The sequence below is a fragment of the Equus asinus genome, chromosome 30 (assembly GCF_041296235.1).
Source record: "Equus asinus isolate D_3611 breed Donkey chromosome 30, EquAss-T2T_v2, whole genome shotgun sequence".
NCBI classification, from domain to species: Eukaryota; Metazoa; Chordata; class Mammalia; order Perissodactyla; family Equidae; genus Equus; species Equus asinus.
Window position 1 is genome coordinate 12,725,433 of NC_091819.1, and position 14,155 is coordinate 12,739,587.

At 35.6% G+C, this 14,155-nt stretch overlaps 1 pseudogene; it reads left to right on the top strand.

Moving 5' to 3' along the window:
* Positions 1-8,241: 8,241 nt before the first annotated feature.
* On the top strand, positions 8,242-11,037 carry LOC106836736 (small ribosomal subunit protein uS2-like; annotated as a pseudogene).
* Positions 11,038-14,155: the final 3,118 nt, after the last annotated feature.

Below are 14,155 nucleotides of genomic sequence, written 5' to 3' on the forward strand. Positions count from 1 at the left end.
CACACAGTAAAGTCTCTCAGAAGAGGAGAAACTCATTAAATTAACATTACACCCTTCTCCTAGAATTCAGAGGGAGCAGGGAAGGAAAAGCTTTCTTAGTGATGTGATTTTAAAGACTGTTTTAGTCGAAAATATCATCCTCTTCTCTAATACCCTCTCTAAGCAGTGATGATATCTAAAATCTCCATGAAAAACTCTTTGGGTTCAGGAATTTAAAGACCTCTTATGAGCTGTATATTTAATTTAATTGAATGGCTGAAGAACTAGTCATTGAGATCCAGGTTACTGTCTTGTCACCAAGTAATCTTAGCAAAGGCACTCAGAAACTCATTATCTCAATGTGTAGTATGTGGTTGTATTAGATGATATCCGAGAATGTGTTTAGCTGTTTAGGTTTAAAATCCTGTGAATCTATGATGAGCCTAGCAATATCTAGGACTATTAGTTAATACATCAAGACTGCTTCCGTCATGAGCCTCATGAATTAAGTTGTTGGATTAGATTAGCTGAAGTTAGTTGTCTGGTGATATAGTAGACAAAGCATTAGTGACAGATGACGTTGCAGGAAACTATTAGCATCACAAAAGAAAAACATGCCTTTTAGTCTGGGTCACAAAATGGTTTGGAAAAGAAAAACATTCCTTTTAGTCTGGGTCACAAAAGGGTTTGGAAGACAAGACAATAATCATTTTATTGAGTTCTATATTTTAAATCTCTCTCTCTCTCTCAATATATTTTGATGTGTCGATGAGAACTGTATTTATTTCTTTTTCCCCATAAGTCATAGCCTGGATCAAAGTAAGTGTCCTTTAAATTAATGTATAATGGGATCAATCAGTCAATTAATATGAAAACTTGGATGCACAGATATGCCTGAGTGAGAAGCCTAACAGACAAAGTTGCTGGTCATTTAACTGCTCAGTCCTTGAAATAATTAGGCTTTCAAGCAAGGAGCTTGTAGGAATATAGCAAGATTTCAAAAGAGAGAAGTAATTCAGAAAAACGTCTGCTTTTCTGATTGTGAATTAAAGAGCCAATGAATTATATAACTCTCTAAAAGTAAGACTCTCTTAACTGTACAAATATATCGTAACTTTATAAAGATCTCAGATTAAGAAAAAAAAATTACGCCAACAGTGAATGATGTTCTGTGAAGAGAATAGCTAGAGATGAGGTAAGATGGCAGCTAAACCAGCTGTAATTAAAAGTATGATAAACTGGGATCCTCCCCCATCCTTTCTATGCTCTGCCTCTTTCTCCTTTTTCCTGGAGTCCTCTATAATCTGACAAGTTTCCATCTCATGTTATATACACTAAAGTCCTATCCATCTATTAAAAAATTTGACAGTGTGTTTGTGAAAGATGACTTGAATGGAGCCACATTAAAACAGAGCCAGAGCAAGGGGGGCCAGCCCGGTGGCGCAGCGGTGAAGTGTGCACATTCCTCTTCTCAGTGGCTCGGGGTTCGCCGGCCAGGATCCCGTGTGAGAACATGGCACCGCTTGGCACGCCATGCTGTGGTAGGCATCCCACATATAAAGTAGAGGAAGATGGGCACAGATGTTAGCTCAGGGCCAGGCTTCCTCAGCAAAAAGAGGAGGACTGGCAGTAATTAGCTCAGGGCTAATCTTCTGAAAAAAAAAAAAAATAGAACCAGAGCAGCCATTTCAGAGGAATTGCCTTGCACATCTTGTCTTCTTTGTCTTCCAAACTGGACCAAACCACTGACATTCCAAGAAGTCAATAAGGAGAAGAATATCCTGTTTGTAAAGACCGATGGAACTGACTTTGCTGCTGATGGAATCACAACTATCAATGAAATACAAGTCTAGCCTTTTGCCTGATGACTGGATCGCTAGCCAATCCATAAAGTGGATCGAACCTAGCCTTGCCTCATGTAGCACCAATGAACACTTCATTAAAACAACTCACCTCGTCTTCTTCTCTTTTCCCCATAAAAACCCTGATCCCCTCTCCTGTAATCCATACACTATTTGGATTTATACCTCAAGCTGTGCTCCTGAATTGCAATTCTTTGATCCCAACTTTGTCTCTTAAGCTGGTTTTTATTTTTGTAAGTTGACGTGTTTTGTTTTGTTTTGTTTTGCTCAGGAAGAGTCACCCTGAGCTAACATCTGTTGCCAATCTTCTTCTTTTTTTGTTTGAGGAAGATTCACCTTGAGCTAGCATCTGTGCCAGTCTTCCTCTATTTTATATGTAGGTCACCGCCACAGCATGACTGACGAGTGGTGTCAGAATCTGAACCCACCAACCTGGGCCGCCAAAGCAGAGTGCGCTACACTTAACCACTATGCACCAGGGCTGGCCCCAAGTTGACATGTTCTTAATTCATCTAGGGACATAGGAACCTCTTAAAGACTTTAAAAAAATCTTCAATCCTGGAAATAATGACTCTCTAATTTCAGGGCCTGCAGAGTACCATTGATGGAAATATTTGGTGCAGAGAATCTTTCAATGACCCAGAAGATCACTGTATACCATAACTTACACTCACCTGGGCTATTCTCCATTTGAGAAGTGGATGTGAATATTGAAGGTTCCCAATTGCAAGGCAGGCAATATCATATATTTCTTTGTTAACACCAACAGTACATATCACATAGTAGCAACTCAATTTTCTATTGATTCCTTTCAGGTTATCTCTAGTGCCCATGGAGCAGTGTGGCAGAGAGCTGAGAATTCTGAGCAACTAATGGGCTATGTTCTATCTCATGTTTAGTTACTAACTAACTTTGAGGCCCTGGACTGTCACTTACTCTATTAATTTTCTTCACTGAAAGTTTATTTATCAGAGTATTTTAAGGAACAAATAAGAAAATTCATATCAAAATTCTTCCACAAATATAAAGATATTAGCATTAGAGCTAGCTTTAGTTAAAATATCCCTGAATGATAATTATACTTTAGAAATAAATTAAATTCTAGAGTAGTGTCATCAAAGCCTTTTCTGTAGTAATTCTGCATGTAGTTTAAACTGAAATAGAAACTCTATACTCACCAGAGGAGCTGGTAGATAGTACCAGTAGAATGGAGAGGAGAAAAGACAAGGTATGAGATAACATTGAATAAGACAACAAGGAAAAAGAAAGAGAAGAAACAGAGGGAGCAGAAAAAGAAGGGAATCCATATGGAAAAGTGTAAGAATATCTATTATAATAGACCTATGCCTCTAGTGATTTTTAAACTTCCCTTGCACAGCAGAGGCCAGGACCACGGAAGATTCATAAAGCAGAGCATTGCACAGAGGTCTCCAGTGCCTAAGTATACTGCTTAAAAGAGAAAGACTTTTTCTCTCTCCTTTCAAAAAGGGTACCGAAATACAGAAAATCACTTATTTTATTTGAGTCCACAGCAGCATAATATGGAAAAATGCCTTAACAATATATGAAAACAATCCAGTCAATGATTTTTTACATATGTCTGATTCTACTGGGAAATAAAGAAATATGAATTTCAGGAGTTTCAGTAGTTTGCCTGTGGTGCTATGCAGTGTTTAATATTTGATTAAAATGAAAATAGGAAATCCATATCAAAGGTGTTCTCATCATTATTTGTTTGTGTGAAAAAAATATCACTGTTGTAATATGTAGAGAAGTAATACTGTATAGTGGTTACAACAGAATAGTATGGTGACTGGGACACAATTCCTGAGGCCAGGTTATGTAGGTTTTTTGATGGAGCCATGTGCTCACTGTATAACCTTGGGCAAAAATACTTCACCTCTTTTTTCCTTAAATTCCTCATTTTTAACATGAAGGTTATAATAGTGGTGTTGTGAAATTTATCATATGAGGCAGTTTGTACAAAATATTTAGAAGATGAAATGCTTAATAAGTGTTAGTTTTTAAATTTATTTTTAAGTGACAATATATGAGTAAGTTAGCATGGATTTTTATTATGTTTTGATACTTCAAGTGTGTTTTTAAACATTTCTCCCTCAAATAAATTTCAAAGTATAGAATATAAAAAAACTAATTACCTAGGGTAGAAAGCACTCCTGGAAAATAAAAAGAAAAAGACTAATTAGTTTTCAGGTATGTCATAGTTTCAGTAAAGAAAGGTGTTAAGAGAAACGATGATATTCTTTTTCGTCTCTTTATTAATATTTTTGTTCATGTACATTTAAAGATTAAGCATAGTTTTTAAGCTAAGAATCTTCATCAGCTACATGTCTGCAGCTTCTTCCCCATCTAGTTAACTTGAATTAGTACATAGAATTATCAAACTCCCTCACTTCTTTAACTTTAATTCACGTCTCATTTTGTGTTGCATTGTAATTACTAGATTTTCTTTTAAAAATTTCAGTTCTGATTGGTATTGCAAAGCCTTTGTCATCTCATCAGATTTCATTTCATACAGAATTTTAATACATAAATAGCATAATTTTATAAAAAGATATCCTTAAAGAGTATCTTTCAATACTGATTCTTTTTGTATACTAATGGCTAGAGTAATGAGAAAAATAAAAGGTTAAGTGCCTCAGGATAAATCCTTTCATAGACTATTGAAATATAATCTGCAATACCAAAATTCAAAAGCAGGAAAAATAAATATAAAACAAATGCAAAATATGAAAGTTTCTCTTAATAAGTTATCAAAGACAGAGGCAAACAAGAAAAGGCAGCTTGTTTACCATATATGTCTTCTCATTGACTGAATCACAAGGTAGCAATATTCTTATAGGCTCATTAAGGATTACAATTTAAAGAAACACTGATTACAGATATATATGCAAAACATAATTGATTTCTGAAATGATATCTCTTTACTGATAAAACAAAAGCTGCTGATTTCCTTCTCTTTTTAACCATTCTTTTGATCTTGTGCCGTGTAAAGGAGGAAAAATGGTTTTACCTCTACCCTTCTAGATTTGTGGCAGGTACCCCCAAATAATAAAAGACAGATTAAAAGGAGAAAAGCAAATGGTTTAATAACATGTATACCTCCTGTATAAGTGGGAGATACCCAGAAAAACTGAATAACTCCCCAAAATGGCCTAAGCCATCACTTTAAATACCATCACCAGCTAAAGACAAAAGAAGATATTGAGGGTGGGGAATCAATTATGGGAGATTACCAGGAAAAGCACGTAAAGGAGGATAAGGTTATTAGGCAGATTTAAGTTGTTGCTTTCTCCATTGATGAGTTTCTAGAGTTTTAGAATTGTTTTCCTCTTCCTAGTACAGAGAGAGATACACCCTTAGAAATGGAGATTTCTCTTATAAATGTAGATGTCTCTTCCAAAAAGCTAATGTAGAGGAGGAAGAAATATTCATCCACCCTCTGGATTCTTCTGGCTGGTTTAAGAATTGAATTGATGTAAGAAAGAATAACAGGAGAAAATCAAACAAATTTAATAACGTATACATGGGAGAAAACCAGGAAAATTCAGTAACTTGCTAAAATGGCTGAAGCCACCACCTTAAACACTATCTTCTGCTAAAGACAGAGGAGGAGGTAGGGGGTAGTGGTTTGGGAGTTCAAAGAGGAGGAAGGCAGTTCACAGGGAGATGGAAAAGCAAATGTTTAGTAAGCAAATGTTTGCCATATCTGCAAAGACAATGGGACAAGGAGAGAACTTTGATCAAATGGGCCTTGTGAGGCTCCTCCCTGTCTACCACACCTAGTTCATATTACACTATAGTTATCTATGGTATTAGATCCCTCCCAGAACAGGGCTTCTATCTGGAATTCTTTTGGTCAGTTGGGGGGTGAGGTCAAAGTTTCTTTCTGAGTCTTTTGTTCTTAAAAATCAAGCCAAAGAGACAGATTTTGGGATGGCAAATACTGAACCCCAAGGTAACTTGTGCAACACATTTTCAGAGCTTTTCCTATATCTGCTGTTTCTTAAAAAACAATCAGCTCAAAATAATCCTTATGCCAAAGAAGCATATTCTGGGGTGACATATTCTGCTCCCTTTCAGCTATTACTGACTTTTCAATTATTCTAAGTATATTAACCTTTACTCAAAATAAAGCGAAATAAAAGTACTTTTCAAATAAAGCCTATCAGAAAACGTGTCTGAAGAATGAGGACGAGAAATGAGAAAAACCAAACATTACCTAAAGAATGTGATTTTCTTCCTCAGCCCTTCTTACTCCCTCAATACTCAAATAAATTTGCCCAAATATCAAATTCAGTCCCACAGAATACAGCAGTATCAGGAAGAAAATAGGGTCTAGAGTCAGTTTTGCCAAAATATGCTTCCCCAGTAACTGGTGTTAAAAGCTTCAAAAGGACCTTGGCAATTCTCTTATCTGATTCTGGCTACTATTACAACTATCCCACAAACAAGAATACATATTCTACTGCCCTCACTCTATTCTTTAGCTCCAAATGGACTACCCACAAGCATACTTTACTCTGCTATGGTCGCAGTCTAGAACAAAGGTATTTCTTACTTGTTGTTAAACATCAGAAAGTTATCTGCTTGAGCAATGGTGAGATCCTTTCTAACAAGAACCCACCTACAAAAGGAAGTGAAAAGATTTTAAGACTCTAAATTATCCAGATTTTATGAGTTCCCAATTGTCATAGTGTCATCACCAATAATGAGTTTACAGATAAGAAAGACAAGGTGAATTTTACTTGAACCAGGCTGAGGACTGTAATCCAGGAAGGACGTCTCCACACAGGAAGAAAGCTTTTCAGAGAAGCATGCTGTTCAGTACAGTTTTATACCTTTGTAGAACAAAGAACTTGCACCAAATACACCCAGGACATGTATTCATCAAAGTTTCAAAGAGATATTCAGTTTCAGATTAGCAGGTCAACATGGCCCTGATGTCCAGGAAAGGAAACTTATCTTTAGGTGTACTGACACTGGTCTCCTAGGAACGGAAGTATGCATCCTTATAATCAAAGAGTGCCTTCTTTTACATTAAGATAATGTTTAATGCATTCTTTACTTTAATGATTAAAGCAGATGTACCATGTATGTTTGATATGCCACAAGTCAACTTTTCTAGTTCAACTTGAATCAGATTGAAACCAGAATAGCTACCCAATATACCTCAATATGTGAAAATTTCTTGTCAATACTAACACATTTGTTCATTTCAACATATAGAAATAAGGTTATAGAGAAAATAGAAAAGTAAACTGATTCGATCACATGTTTATATTTTCCACCGTGTATTTTCCAATTTCTAATGTCTCTGAGTAAGGTTGCCAGGATATACTCCACATAATGGAATCTGGCCAAGTGACTGGGGGTGAGAACCAAAAGATAGCTTTTGGTTTCCTTGTCAAACATGTCCTGTGTGATGTGGCTACATCTGCCCAGAAGAAAAGGCACATTTTTTTCCACCCTTGATATACCCAAAAAGGGTGTCTTTTTGCAATACTTCAAGAGAAGGTTACTTTTTGTTCTTTGTTTTGCATATCAGTACCAATTGTACTAGCTGAGGCTCTACAAAAAAGAGCAGTTAAAATAGATAAAAAGATGAATTTCTTTTTTATGAGGAGTATCTAGCTTAGTGTCTGAAATACTGAAGGGGAGCAGAAATTGCTACCCCAAAAGGTATCTCTTTGGCATAATAATTATTTTAGACTGATTATTTTTAAGAAACAGCAGACATAGTTAAAGCTATAAATACTGAGTAGAAGTTACATTTTTGTAAGATATATTCATATCTATTAGGGAAATCTCCATTTGTAAGGGTGTCTCCCACTCTCTACCAGGAAGAGAAGGATGACTGGAACTCTAGAAACTCCTATCAATGGAAAAGCAATGACCTAAATCTGCATAACAATCTTAACCTTGTTTACTGCGCTTTTCCTGGTAACCACCCACAACGGACTCCCACTCCCAACCTCTTCTGTTGTCTTTAGCTGGGGATGTTATTTAAGGTGATGACTTGGGCCGTTTGGGGAGTTACTCTGTTTTCCTGGGTCTCTCCCATGTATACAGGCAGTGTATGTGTTATTAAACCTCTGTTTGTTTTCCTCCTGTTAAACTGTCTTTTATTACATGGGAGTCTCAGCCAAGAACCTATAATAGCAGAGGGGAAATTGTTTTACCTCCCCTACAATACATATCCATTAAAAGAGTAAATAGAAGATGATATTGAGACAGGAACCAGCCTAATGACACAGGGCCATGTGTAAGCCCCTGGCCTAATAAGATAAGGCCCCTAATCAATCGTCAAGCTAGGAGAATTAGATAGAGGCCACCGAGACCCACATTCTGCAGCTTCTGGACTTTCCTGGGCTTACACATGAACCCTGGCATGCAGGAGTCCACTGAAGGTGACCCTAGCCCTATTAGCATAGTAAAAATAACACCTAAGGGTGGAGAGCTAGCATGCTAGTGATACATGCATTGCATGTAGTGGCATGCTATGTGACAGTGCAGGTACAAGCACAAGCCCCCTCCCACCACATGCCATGACAAGGACCTCTTCCTCAACCTTTGCCTAACAAAAGCCCCACAATCCTGCTCCTTATGAGCCAGTCACTCACCCTTTCCTTTTTGCACAGACTCCCTCATGCCACTCCTGTGCACAAGTTAATAAACTTTTACTTTTATACTCCTGTTTGTTGTCTCTCCTTCTTTTTATCCTGAGGGATAATAAGAACCCAATGTTCTGGTAACAATATGAATGAATTAATAAATAAAATCTTAATCTTGTAAGAGTGAATAAGTGAAGAAATATTGAATAGATATATTACCCTCCTGTTGATGCAAATAATCTATAAACAATTTATAAATCAAAATTGGGGTGAGTTTATTATGAGCCAAATCTGAGGACCATATAGCCTGGGAGGGTCCTTTCACAAAGAAATGGAGCACTCCAAAGAAGTAGGGGTGTATGGAGTGGTTATATACCATGGAGGAGCGTGTATCACATATGATTAGAAGATTCCTCTTCCAATAGTCAAGAGACTGCTTTGCTGGTACAGCAATTCAATGAACACAGTGGGTCACTAGTCTCAAGGTGTGTGATCACAGGGCAAGAACAGCAGGTTAGCAATCAGTGTTTAGTTTGCGGGGAGATGCTTATCCTTAAGGAAATCCCAAGGTAGGGGAAGTTACATCCTTATCTTTAAGGGCATCGTTCTTGTCTTTGGGACGTAGTAAATACTTAAAGCATATATACAATGCATGCTCAATGGCTGAGTTCAGGCTGAATTAGTTTTACACCAAATGGCTTCCTCACATACTCCAACATCCTATTTCTTATCATTTATTTATCATTCCAAACCTGGTTCCTTATCCTAGCTCTGAATATCTTTGGCAAAATGACTTATAACAGGACATAATAATATATTCCTTATTTCACTGAAATATTTTGTCTTGTTTTTATAATTTCCTAACTAATTTTGCAACTGTTGCATAGAATATTCATGTAGAATATTTTATAGAATAATTAGGTTGTTTAAAGTTTTTGGCTAATAACAACTTTGCTGAAATAAATATATCTTGTATATTTCTGTGATTATTATGAGTAGAGGACATTTGAGCTATGGAACTGATGGGTCAGGAAATATGTAAAATTTTTATTTTCACATATTTAATTATTCTGATAATTTTCTTTTATGAAGGTTGAACTAGAGATTATTAATATTTTCAATGTTTGCTAAATTGTATAATGCTGTTTTGACTTGCATTTATTTAATTATGTATGAATTTATGCATCATTATGTTAATTTGCATGTAAACTTCTTAGTCATTTCTATTCTTATTAAATTATTCATATTTTTTTCAAATATATTTATAAATGGCCCTTCCCCCAACCCTGGAAATGCTATAGGAAAAATGGGAAAGTTGTTGGCATCAAAGCTTTGTTTAACAACTAACAAAATTATAGTAACTCATGAAAGAAAGAAATAGGTGGGTCTTAGCGTTAAGGGTGGAGTCTCTGCTAACACTGTGATAGGAAATGAGAGGTTATTCATATTTAGCTCATTTTTAGCCTAGCTTATAAATATAGCAGGGCAAAAATAAATAAATAAAATTTTAAAAATGAAATGCAATGTAATAAATTACATTGGACTGCAACTCTTTCTGTCCTTAAGGGAGGAACAGAGTAAAGCCAGAATAAAAGAGAAATCCCTATGTTGTAAAAAACTTATTCCTTTGAGTATATACCAAACTTTCAGACAAAAGCAGATGAAAGACAGGAAAAACATTGTTTCAACCTTTGACACAAACATTTTTTAATGCCTCACTTTCATCGGACAATGTTAAAATACATAGCATGAAGGCACCCCATGCATCTGTTTTTGTAATTGGGTTGTTTTCTATTTGTTGTCTAGTACTTCCTGTTACATTCTTGATATCAATACTTTTTTTGTTATGTGCATTATAGGTATCTGTGTAGCTTGTCTTTTACAGAGACAGTTGCTGCTGTCAGCTCATGCCATTGTTGCCATCAAAAACCTGGCTGATGTCAGTGTCATAGCTTCCAGGTATACTGGCCAGTGAGCTGTGCTGAAGTTTGCTGCCCCCACTGAAGCCACTCCTATTGCTGGTGGCTTCATTCCTGGAAAATTCATTAACCAGATCCAGGCAGCCTTCATGGAGCTGAGACTTCCAATGATTACTGATCCCAGGGCTGACCACGAATCTCTCACAAAAGTGTCTTATGTTAACCTGCAAACCACTCGTCTGTGTAACACAGACTGTCCTCTGCATTCTGTGAACGTTGTCATCCCATGCAACAACAAGGGAGCTCACTCATTGGGGCTGGTGTGGGGGACGCTGGCCCAGGGCATTCTGCACATGCGTAGCACCATCTCCTGTAAACACCCGTGGCACGTCATGCCTGATCTCTACTTCTCCAGAGATGCTGAAGACATTAAAAAGGAAGAGCAGGCCACTATTGAAAAGGCTATGACCAAGGACGACTTTCAGGGTGAATGGATTGCACCAGCTCCTGAATTGACTGCTACTCAACTCAAGGTACCCTCTCTGCCTATCCAGCAATTCCCTACTGAAGACTGAAGACTGGCCTGCAGCTCCCACTGCTCAGGCCACTGAATGGGTAGGAACAACCAATGAGTGGTCTTAAGCCATTCTTCCATAGACTCTAACACAGAAATGGAAATAAGGGTAATGGAAAAGAAACAGTTTCTAAAAGGAAAGGAAAACAAACACACCACTCAGGTGATTCTCATAATGCATGCAGTGAATTCAACCACATTAGAAACCAGCTTCAGTCACCACGTGCCAGTGGGCTTCCACTTTTCATTTGCCTAGATTAGTGAGAAATTTTCTCAGATAATGAATAAAGTCACTAATGGTTATATCCACTTCATAGAAAATACTCAACATTTGTGTAAATAATTTAATTCTTATTATCTTAGCTACTTTTTATTTTGTTTTCTCCACATTTAAAGAAAGGGATCTATCTTACTATTAGTTCATGTATGATATCTCACAGTTCTATACAAAAATGAATCTCTTTAAAAATATGAAGACCTAAGTAGCTGGAGGTATACCTCATATTAACATATAAATTGTAAAAGCTTTCTATTTTCTACATTCATTCCACAGTATTCCATATGGAAATAGTAGTGAAAGAAGTTCTTTTTCTTGTGACTTCGTTTTATCTGTGTAAAGGAAATGCTTTCTGAATTATTTGCTCTTTTTCCCTATTCACAGATTGACATGCCACATTTTGAAGCATGTCGTCAGGGCCATATTTATCCTTGGGTTTTACATACTGAGCATATATCTTCTGGTAAGTTGCACCTTTTGTTCTTTCTTTACGGCTTTTATGCATTGTTGTTGCATTAGTACAAGGCTAGCTATTGCTACCAATGCCCCACAGAGAGAATGTTTCAGTGACTTCCTTGACAATGCTGGAAAGTCTTTGTGTAGCATTCATTCTGCCTTCTAATTCTGTGCTGTTCATGTCACCATGTTCCAGTTTAATTCAGGTTGGGTTATTCTTAGTCTCCCAGTCTCTAATCACTAGCTCTTACACCTTTCAAATGTACAAATACGAGCACAGCTTTTGTCTGAACTCACACAGGCTTGATCCGTCTCTTGAGTTCATATCCAAAATAGTTTTTGACATTTGCTACAAACATTACTTCATTGTCAGCCCCAGAAACAATTGTCAGAAATTTACTGCATAATTTTGTAGGTTTTTGCTTAGAGTAAAATAAATTTTGTTTGGAATAGACCTATCAAAAAACATGCAATTAAAAAAAATAATTCAACAGAAAATAGAAGTATTAAAATAAATCCATATATTAATACAATTATTTAAGTGTAATGAGTATTTATTGGTGCACTAATTGGAAATTTGTGAAAATATGCACTTCAAGGTTTCCATAATTTCCTAAGGTAAGAATACAAGAATAGTTGATAAAACTTTCTCAAAAGTAATGCAGTGCAAATAAGGATGAATTATAAGTGAAACTTTTCGAATTATTTACAATCAAACTTTGATATTACTATTAGTCTTTGATTATATTATATTCATTTGAAATTATAAGCTGTGTTTCTTTAAACAAGATGCATTTTGTAAACCCTACAGCAATGACAAAAAGAAAAAAACAAAGATAATTACTAAGCCAATGGTAGCAGTAAAACCGCATACTAAAAAGTATGAAATTAATCCAAATAAAGGCAGGAAAAGAGCAAATAACAAAAATAAAAATAGAAAATGAAGAGCAGATGGTGTATTTAAACTGAATCATGGTGATAACAGTATTATGCATAAACGGTTTAAACCGAGGGAGCAAGGCAGAAATTGTCATAATGGGGATAAAAGACTAAACTTAAGTTTTCTACTGGAAAATTACTTTTAAAATGAGTACATCATTTAAATATAAAAGGATAAAAAAGATACATTATGCAAACACTATACAAAAGCTACCTAGAGAAGTCACGTTAGTATTAGACATGGTAGAATTTAGGACAAGAAAAATTATTACGTATAAAGAGGAAAATGTTATAATGACAGAGAGGCAATTTTTAAAGAGGAGACAACAATCTTAATTTGTATGTACCTAACAGATATATTTTCTATAAAGCAAAAATTGATAGAACTGATAGGATAAATAAATAAAACTACAATTATAGATGAAGTTTTCAATACTTATTCACAGTCCAATTTGAAAAACATTATACCACTACCCTTAAATTGTAGAATCTTACAAAAATGTACATTAATTTTCCCCTTCCTATCCTTTGCTTTGGACAACATTTCTTACATATTTAATGTCTACTTGTGTTATAAACTACACAATACATTTTGAATATGATTTGTATATATTTGGAAGAGCTGCATAATTCTATGGACCTATATATCATTAAATGACCAATGAAGGATGTTACAAAACCATTTATCTGGAAAAAATGCATGCAAAGTACAAAATAGGCTAATGAATTTTAATGTAAAAAATTGCAAAAAGTACATTGAAACAAGCTTCCATATTGAAATTAACCTGCAAGCAGCTACCACTTGTCAAGTTTCGATATTATATCAAAGAAAAATATCCATAATTATCTGAAAAGGCTTTCAAAATACTCCTAAATTTTCAAATTACCTACCTGTGTTAAGATCAGATTTTCCTCATATATTTGAACTATAAAAAACATAATGGACCTAATGCAGAAATAAATGTAAGAATTCAACTATCTTATATTTACACAAACATTACAGAAATTTTGTAATCTAAAATGCTGCCACTCTTTTCCTCACTATTTTATGTGTATAGTTATTTTTTTATTCAGGTGTAATTGACATGCAATGCTATGTTAGTTTTAGGTGTGCAACACAGTGATTTGATATTTGTATATATTGGGAAATGATCACCACAATAAGTCTAGTTAACATGTGCCACTATAATTGTTACAAAATTGTTTTTCTTGTAATGACAAGTTTTAAGATCTGCTACCTTAGCAACTTTCAAATATAAAATACAGCATTATTAACTATAGTCACCATGTTGCACATTATATCTGCATGATTTATTTATTTTATAACTGAAAGTTTGTACCTTTTGACCCCCCTCACCCATTTTGCCCACCCCCAGCCCCTGACTTCTTTATCCATTCATCCATCCATGGGCACTTAGGTTGCTTCCATGCTTTGGCTATTGTAAGTAATGCTGCAATAAACATGGGGGTGCATATATCTTTTCGAGTTTGTGTTTTTGTTTTCTTTTCATAAA